Source organism: Babylonia areolata, chromosome 1, assembly GCF_041734735.1.
Source record: "Babylonia areolata isolate BAREFJ2019XMU chromosome 1, ASM4173473v1, whole genome shotgun sequence".
NCBI classification, from domain to species: domain Eukaryota; kingdom Metazoa; phylum Mollusca; class Gastropoda; order Neogastropoda; family Buccinidae; genus Babylonia; species Babylonia areolata.
This window is the reverse complement of record NC_134876.1, coordinates 70,794,218-70,804,217: the sequence shown is the minus strand read 5'-3', so window position 1 is coordinate 70,804,217 and position 10,000 is coordinate 70,794,218. Positions and strand designations below refer to the sequence as shown.

Here is a 10,000-nt window from a genome sequence, read left to right as displayed (position 1 = left end):
CTTCATGAGGGGCAAGGGCCTATTCGTGAATAAATTATCCGAACCCCCTATCCCTCCCCGCTTCATTTCATACAAGCATGAATAAACTGTCCACAATCTATTTGGAAAAGAAAAAAGCGTTCAGGCTGTGATCAACTCTCATGTCTTAAAACACTATAATAAGTTTGTTTATTGTAGATGATGTGGCCGCGTATTATTTTTGTTTTTAGTTGTAAAATGAACACGCGTTTACGCCCCTTTATGAAGGGCAATGGACTATTCGGCTCAATAAATCATCCGTATCCCCATTCCCTCATGTGTATGCGTGTGCGTGACTGAGGCCCGACTGAATGACACGGGAATGATGAGTGCCTACAGTGTGTGTGACTGAGGCCCGACTGAATGACACGGGAATGATGAGTGCCTACAGTGTGTGTGTGACTGAGGCCCGACTGAATGACACGGGAATGATGAGTGCCTACAGTGTGTGTGACTGTGACCCGACTGAATGACACGGGAATGATGAGTGCCTACAGTGTGCGTGACTGAGACCCGACTGAATGACACGGGAATGATGAGTGCCTACAGTGTGCGTGACTGAGACCCGACTGAATGACACGGGAATGATGAGTGCCTACAGTGTGTGTGTGACTGAGGCCCGACTGAATGACACGGGAATGATGAGTGCCTACAGTGTGCGTGACTGAGGCCCGACTGAATGACACGGGAATGATGAGTGCCTACAGTGTGTGTGTGACTGAGGCCCGACTGAATGACACGGGAATGATGAGTGCCTACAGTGTGTGTGTGACTGAGGCCCGACTGAATGACACGGGAATGATGAGTGCCTACAGTGTGCGTGACTGAGACCCGACTGAATGACACGGGAATGATGAGTGCCTACAGTGTGTGCGTGACTGAGGCCCGACTGAATGACACGGGAATGATGAGTGCCTACAGTGTGTGTGTGACTGAGGCCCGACTGAATGACACGGGAATGATGAGTGCCTACAGTGTGTGTGTGACTGAGGCCCGACTGAATGACACGGGAATGATGAGTGCCTACAGTGTGCGTGACTGAGGCCCGACTGAATGACACGGGAATGATGAGTGCCTACAGTGTGTGTGTGACTGAGGCCCGACTGAATGACACGGGAATGATGAGTGCCTACAGTGTGTGTGTGACTGAGGCCCGACTGAATGACACGGGAATGATGAGTGCCTACAGTGTGTGTGACTGAGGCCCGACTGAATGACACGGGAATGATGAGTGCCTACAGTCAGCTGTCAATCGGCTCTACCAGGTAGGCAGCCTGTTGTGCAAATGACTTTGTGTGTCAGTAAAGCGCTTACAGTTTTTGGGTCTCTGACCAAATGTAGGTACTGTATAATTCTCAATAACATAATAAATAATAGAAATAAAAATGAAAATAGTAATAAAAATAATGTAAAAGAAAATAATAAAATAACATTATATATATATATATATATATATATATATATAACAGATATAAGCTGTTAGCTTGTTGTTGCTCCGCTGTCTATGTGAACACGCATATCATGATTTATGAATAAAGTTTTGTTTAAACCAACAACAACAACAACAACAACAAAAATAACCACCGTCAACATCTCCTTTCCCCTCCTCACCCCCACAGACACAGTGTCTTTCCGAGTGGTCAATCACTCACACACACACACACAACTTGACCACTTACCGTGGCGGCGGAAGCAGATTGTCACCACGAGGCTCCCCAAAGACCGCCCTCTCGGAGTGAGAGGAGGAGGAGGAGGAGGGGAAGGAGGACCGACAGCAGCTGAGGACAGGGAGGAACTCAACCTGGCCACCCTCACCTCCTCCCCTACCGGCATCACGCCGAGCCGCGCTGTGAGACAGTCAATACACGGGACAGACAGCGGCAACACTGACAGCTGGTCAACACAAGCCGGCCAAGTCCTTGCAGTGAATGAATACTCCGGCACAGGGGGGCGTCGGTCCCTCCTCAACCGATCGGCAACCACCACCACTGACCTCCTCCTCCTCCGACCCTCTCCAAACGCTGAAGCGTACAAACTCACAAAAAAAAGTATACACTCAAAACCAGATTTCTTCTCCGTTCACAAGCTCTACCTGAAGTCCCCCTCTGTCCCACATGCGATGACGCTGATGCCTTAGCGTCACCAAATTCCTTTCACAAGCTGAAGCATAATGACTCGAAAAGTATAAACTCAAAAGGTTCACCTGAATTTAAAAAAAAAAAAAGAAAAGAAAAAAAGTTCAATTCTTCTCCGTTCACGAATACCAAAAGTCTCCCCCACACCCCCGAATGCGATGATGATGATGATGATGATGATATTGGTGTCTCCCAACCCTCTTCATAACTGAACCGTATTAGCTCAAAAAAACTTTTTGTTTCCATTCACAAATACCAGAAGTCCCCCTCCCACGAACATGCGACGACGACGATGATGATGATGATGATGCCTTTGGTGACTTTTTACAATTTATACGTAGGCTCCAAATTTCTTCATCTGCGTTCGAAGACAGGTAATACGATCGATGTCATCCCGGTGCAAAGACTACTATCTGGTGTCTTTCTTCCTTGTAAAAACTAAAGGCTCCACACACACACTCACACCGGCTTTAAACAGTCACAATGGATCATGGAGAAAAAGAAAAAGAAAAAAAGATTAACCAAAAAAAAACCAGTACAAATCCACGTTGAATCCTGCAACCGCACTTACGTCGTCTTGAAAGCTCGGCGCTTCAAAGTTTTGGACCTATACAGAAAAAAAAAAAGACGACTTTTTCTTTCTTTGATCAGTACTCGAACACACTCTCTCTCCCTCTACTTTTGTCCCGCTCCAGGCCGGGCCGGCGTGTTTGTGTGTAGCGGTACTACTTGTGAAGTCCCGTTAGCAGGCTGTTGGGGAGAGAGAGAGCGAGAGAGCTAGCTACTAGTTAGGGGACTTGATCCCCTCTACCGCACGCCGTCGTGTGTGTATGTGTGTGTGTGTGTGTGTGAGGTAGCAAGCAGCAAGCATGTCGGCCTGTTGCTGCCCTTTCCTTTTCCCCCACCCCTGCACTACTGCTACTGCACCGCCCAGCACCCAAGCCCCGCTGGCTGGCTTTTGTATTGCCTGCCTGCCTGCCTGCCTGCCTGCCGCCACCAGTGCGCCAGCGCGAAGCCACTCGCTGCCACTACTACTGTCGTTACGTCAGCTCGTTTTGCTTTCTTCTTGTTTGCTGGTGATGGCTGGAATCGGGAAGTGTCGTGTCGTGTCCGTCGTGTCGTGTGTGTGTGTGTGTGTGTGTGTGTATGCAACATATGAATGATGACATGGATACTTATAATTATATGCCTCTCTCTCTGAATTTGTGTGTGTGTGTGTGTGTGTGTGTGTGTGTGTGTGTGTGTGTGTGTGCGCGCGCACTTGCTTGTTACCTTGCGTGCGAGTGTGCGTTAAGTCAGTACGTGCAGAAGTGTTGAGTACAGATCGAGAGCGCCTACCTGGACGAAGTGTCACCAAAAAGTCAGTCAGGCAAATCAGTGAGGGAAGGGACTGACACAGGACTGGCTGTCGTCATGTTACAGCCGGACTGTACCCACACCAAAGACCCTGCATAATGTATTATGTATAGAGGCTCTTTGGCAGCACCGGTGTGGGGGACACGCAAGGCTGAGTGTCGTCGTTAGATCAGCTGTGGCGCGCGCGCACACACACACACACACACACACACACATCAATATCATCATTCATTCATTTATATATCATACACACACACACACATATGTCTCACACACACACACACACACACACACACACACATACACACACACACGGAGGCATTTTTAAGTATCCATATCATTATTCATTCATTCATATATTATTTACACACACACGCACACACACACACGCACACACACACACACACACACACACACACACGCACACACACACACAGCTGTGGCTGTACAAGAGGTGTGGGTGGGCGGAGTCAGGCCGTGTTGGCCAGGATAGGTGTTGGCACAGAGGAAAAAGCTGTGCGACAATCACACCTGCGCACATAGTTACACCCTTTTTGATCCGAACCCTTCCCCCACCACTCCCAGCTAATTCTCCCCCGTCCACCACCACCACCCTCTCCCTCTCTTTCTCTCACTCATACAAGGCACACAATCTAAGCATAACTGCTCACACCTGTGTGTGTGTGTGTGTGTGTGTGTGTGTGTGTGTGTGTGTGACAGAGAGAGAACGCGCGCGCTCACGTGTGTGTGTGTGTGTGTGAGTGGTGTTGGGAGTTTTAGCTTTCCGGTTCTTCGAATATTCGAGATGTTCTCCTCCAAAGTCGACCAGACTAAAAACAATCATGGCCTCACTGGATCTCACTATTCTTCACTGGAACTGGACTATTTCGTCATGATTACCGCGATCCGACATACCGCGAAGAAAATACCCCATCCATTCACCGTCTCCATATACACACACGCGCACGCGCGCACCAACATCGGCATGAGTAAGCGCGGAAGTACAAACACACGCACATTCTCTCTCCCCCCCTCCCTCTCTCTCTCAGAGGAACACAAACACGCAATCATTGTATCCGTGAGCGCGTTGTCAGCTTTCACAGGCAAAAAAAAACAAAAAAACGCAAAGGAACTTTCAGAAAACTTATCCGTACCATCTGATCTCTGGCAATAAGGTCCTGGACCCTTCCCACTATCCGATCACTTCCACACGTGGATAAAGTTTTTATATCTATCACCCAGTGCAGCACAGCCCTCGGTCTGAACGGCATATAGTGTCAAGGATTTTTTTCCCCCTCCACACATCAATCTGATCTCCGGCTCTGCCCCATTTCTCTCTCTATATAGTCCCCCACTACCCTATATATGGCCGCCGCACACAAAAAGCCGACATTGTGAGTTGTGGAGCAAATCGTGACCTGAATTATCTAATCCAGACCACACTATGCCCCCAAACACACAGACCTCCTTTATGCTGTCCCAAGGGACTATGGTCTGGGCAATCCGCGGGGAGGAGAGCGGGGTATATATGGACAATGGGCACTTTCACTGACTTGTCGCTCACCTCAATGGGCACTATTGTGTGCCACCTCATCGGGTGGGACGAGGTGGTGATGAGGTGAGGGGGGGTAGGGCAGGGGGCTGTATGGGCACTGGGGAAAGGTGTGAATGCAGTCGGCGGCTACATGGCGGCTCTAAAAGAAAGAAAGAACACGGGAACTGTGACAAGCTCCCCGCTCTTCTTCAATGGATCGCCAGAACAATGAGTTCCAGTCTGTGAGCGAATCGTCTCGATCGCCGGCATGCTGAGGCACACAGCAAGCACAGTCTGGTAACAGGACCACAAGAGATTAAAAATCTGAGAAAGAGGGGGGTAGGGGGACGGGGGGGTGGGGCGGTGAAGGGTGAGAAAGCAAACGTTTATAAATATTATGTGCGCGCGCACATACACACAAACTCGCACACAGACAGAGATACACACAGACAGACACAGACAGGTAGACACAGACGACATACATACATACATACATACACACAACACACACCTTCCTTCAACACAGTCTTGCAGCTGATCACTTTTAGGTCACGGTTAAGCACAGATGAAAGCATGGGGTCGATTTTTTCCCCTCTCTCTCTTTTATAAAGTGCTCAAAATCGTTCTACTTAACCACTGGCACTTTGTTTCACTCCTCGAGAACCGCACTGTGCGCCGATGAAGAACAGAATTAAGTCGAAGTGCAGCGTTTTGCCGGAAACTCCAACAGCTGACTGTTGAGGGACAACCAAAGGTCCTCCCCACTTGACTCCGACCACAAGGCCGTGAGATCACCAACAAACACACACACAGTACACCACCAACTCAACTTATCTCCAGTCCACATCAGTCTGCCAACACCCTTCCCACCAAACGGCCCACTGAAAAAGTAATAGAGAAGGTAGGCTCTTCGGCCCGAGCAGCTTTACCATGGCTCAGCTCAACACACAGCACTGTCAGGGCGTCACCAGTCGTCTGTTCTGTTGATGTGTGTCTTCATTTTTTACATTTATTTGCTTATTTATCACCATTGTTGTCTTATTTATTTATTTATTTATGTTTTATTATTATCATTTTATTAGTATTACTAATATTATTACTACTACCTTTTTCTATATTATAATTATTATTTATTTATTTATTTATTTATTTATTTATGCAAGCTTATCTATTATTTATTCCCTCGTTTTTTTTTTTGTTTTTTTTTGTTTTTGTTTTTTTGTGTGTGTGTGTGGTTGTGTGTGTGTGTGTGTGTTTTTTTTTTTTTTTTTTTTTTTTTTTTTTTTTTTTTTTCCAAGGCCTGACTAAGCGCGTTGGGTTACGCTGCTGGTCAGGCATCTGCTTGGCAGATGTGGTGTAGCGTATATGGTTTTGTCCGAACGCAGTGACGCCTCCTTGAGCTACTGAAACTGAAACTGAAACTGTTCTGTTGACAACTCGCCAGCACCGAGTCCCCAGCTTACCTGTTCACGGTGTTGCGTACAGATCTGAGCACAGATAATCCACCCACACGGCCATGGGCCGGGAGGCTCGGAAGCACGCTGCTCACACCCCTAAGGTTAAAGGTCCCACAGCCTTTTGCAGCCATCGGGGCGAATAATTCATGTCCACTGTGTCTAGGGGCTGGGTTATATAGGAAGGCGAGGCCCAATCCTCTCCTTCCGCCTCCTTAAACTTCCCCAACCGAAGTCAGGTACCCCATTCACACCTGGGTGGATGGAGGAAAATCGGAGTACAGTGCCTTTCCCAGGGACACAAGCCCAGGCCGAAATGAGGCCTGGAACCTTCATGACTGTTGAACAAGGGATCAGAAGTCCAACGATGAACCCACTCTGCCGCGGCGGCGTCTCCTTTAACTCTCTCCATACGAACGGCGAAACAGACGACGTTAACAGAGTTTCACCCCAATTACCATCATCAAAATATTGCAAGCGGAAGGCTCTTATAGTGAAGAGGTGAATGTTCACAAAGAATACCACAATTCTGACGACGGAAGCTAAAGGTTGGGTCATTCAGACACCCACTGGACATCCGAGGGGTCTGTGTAGAGGAGAAGAGAGGACTGGCCGTACTGAGTGAGTTAATTCCCTGCTGCTGCTCTGTATGTGCACCCAGAGTGTGGTAAAAGTGTTGACATCACTCACACTCAAGAAGTCCTTTCCTCTTTTACCAAAAAAAAAGATCAGGATCCCTGGTGTCTACTTACAGCACAGCGATTTCTTATCAGTGTAATCAACACGACGCACTAACGAGACCAGAGAACACAGTTACCATTAGCTGACAGTCTTCAATAATGACATGCCAAAGGTTGATGCTACAAACTACGTTCCAACCCCCACCTCTGAATGAACAGACAGGTCACTGGGGACAATCGACCTATCAAAGAAATACTTTTAGACCAGAACCACGACAGTCAGCATGTGCTTACACCTTTCCCCGAGGCAACCCAGACAAAACCCATCACTGCACCAAAACACCCATCAAAGCATGTCCACAACCACATCACCATGTGTGTCATCAACCACACACTTCCAAGGACACACACAAACAAAGCTTTTCACTTTCAGCAGGACGTTAAAAAAACAACACACAAAGCAATAAAATGAAAAAAAAAAAACAATTAAAAAAAACCCAAAGCCGCGAGGTCTGACAATGCTCGCGAGTTCCCAACGAAAGGCAGGCATTCCAGACGGCCCCATCCATCCCGCTGCTGTCTGACCCGGCCTCCCAAAGGCGCTGACAGGCCACACGCTTCCTTGGTATCCAGCCACCTTCGGGACACCACCCTCCTCCCTCAAACCCATCCACTCACCCACCCACCCACCCACCCAGCATACCATCATAACGGGCGGCAAGCGAAGATCCGACCGACACCTGTAAGAGGCGGTGAGTGGCAGTTATGGGTGTGTGAGAAACAACAAGACATCTGCACACCCACCCAGCCGTACAGGTGTGAGAACAACCAACACCCGCCGATGGTATGGTGCCAGAGCGGTGTGTCAGTCTGTGTGTGTGTGTGTGATGAGCGAGACACGTGGCTGACGGACAGGTAGGCCGACCAAAAAAAAGGGGGGATGATGTCGGGTGCCAGACAGACGTGCAGGTGAGGAGAAGGGGAAGAGGGGAAGCTGACACGGTTTCCTAGGTCCGGGGACAGTGCAAGGGTGTACTCCACGCTACCGCCGGGTGGTCGTTACACTACAGGTCTCCCATGTAATAAAGAACACCACAGAACAGGAAAGAACAGAGCAGAGAAGAGAACAGAATGGAATATCACAGGTCTTTATGAAATTACCCAGTTCACGAGGAATACTGGGGGTTGTGGGATGATGGCGACAGTTCATAAAAGGTACAAACCTGAATCGGAAATGGTTTAAACAAGTATTTCATTTGGAACATGTCAAAATACAACACAGATACCGATGAACAGGACAACAAGAATCGGAATCACGCAACAACAAATATAGTAGGGTTGGGTTGTTTTGTTTTGTTTTTTTACACGCAATGACGTAAGCATATACATATAAGTGCAAGTGCACGCTCACATATACATAGGGTGGACGTCAGGGGTGAAACTTTCATACAGAACCCCAGCAATGATTGCCTTTTTTAATAGAAAGCTCTCTCTCTCTCTCTCTCTCTCTCTCTGTGTGTGTGTGTGTGTGTGTGTGTGTGTGTGTGTGTGTGTGTGTGTGTGTGTGTGTGTGTGTGTGTGTGTGTTGTTTTAATAATACTAATAATAGTTTTGTTTCTTCGTGTGTTTTTGTTTCTAAAAGCTTCTCCTCCGTGATGGTCCCTAGCAGTCAACTGGGCTGACAGTGTGTGTGTGTGTGTGTGTGTGTGTGTGTGTGTGTGTGTGTGTGTGTGTGTGTGTGTGTGTGTGTTGAACCCCCCCTCCATCTACCACTTACATCTCTTATGGAGTCTTACCTACCTCTACTCCACCACCACCCCTTTTCACCCCACCCCCCCATCCCCAATGTCTCCTTTTCCCACCCCCTATCCCACCAGTCTCCTTCCCAACACACCTGTTGTTCATCAGGCCAAACAAATGAGCCCCACAGATCTATACAGTATCACCACCTGTTCACGCACGTGTACGTGCATGAGAGAGGGGTGGGGCTGGGTGGGTGGGTAGGTGGTGTGGGAGCTGACTTGCTGATTGATCCCTCCTCCCCATCTCTCTACCCCAACACCCAAGACACTCTGAAAGCTGCTCTGAAGGCCTTCAACATCAGCCACGACACATGGGAGCTGAATGCAATGGACAGACCAAAGTGGCGTTCAGCTGTCCACAAAGGCGCCAAATCCTGTGAGGCCAACAGAATCGCTGCAGCAGAGCAACGCAGACAGGCCAGGAAAAGCAGTGCCAGCAAGTCCCTGACAGCCGCCACCATCCCCTGTCCACACTGCGTCAGAACCTTCCGGGCGCGGATTGGCCTGACCAGTCATCTGCGCACCCACAGAGCCCAACCCACCCACCCCCAGGATGACTAGATGGTCCTCGTCGATTCCGACGGACGAACCACACCCCAACACCCCTCTCTGTCATCATGTCAGTCCACTGATCGCGAACGATGAGCGAAGACGCTAGTGATTGAGTAGACGAGAACCCAAAAGGCATACAATGGCCCTTGTGTGAAGAACCTTTTCTTTCGCGATGGTCACTGATGGGCAGCACTTTCACTGAGGCCGCAGTGTGGACAGACTGTTTTAACAGACCTCGTCCCCTCTCTTTAACGGGAGGGACTGACGCTTCTGGTCGAGGTCCTGAAGACGCCTCCCCTCCACCGAGCTGAATACTGAGCTCTATGCTCCCCTACTTTGTAGTAGCAGAAGTTGTAGTAGTAGTGGTAGTATATGGACGAGGTGCGAGGTTTGTTTACCCAGCGTCAGGCAGCGCCAGCAGACAGGTGTCGGTGCCAGACAGGTAACTCAGCCAACAGTCACGTCCCGG

At 48.9% G+C, this 10,000-nt stretch overlaps 1 protein-coding gene across 7 annotated transcripts in view; it reads right to left on the bottom strand.

Annotated features, from left to right (window-relative positions):
- The window catches only part of LOC143286749 (uncharacterized), a 276,442-nt gene that overhangs the window by 75,901 nt on the left and 190,541 nt on the right, over window positions 1-10,000 (bottom strand). Inside the window, exon 1 of one of the 7 annotated variants that reach the window (XM_076594540.1) lies at window positions 1,698-2,236. The exons of the other annotated variants lie outside the window; for them this stretch is intronic. The gene's annotated coding sequence lies outside the window, so the exon portion shown is untranslated. Of the gene's footprint in view, window positions 1-1,697; window positions 2,237-10,000 lie in introns of those variants that run through there. 7 annotated transcript variants of the gene reach the window in all.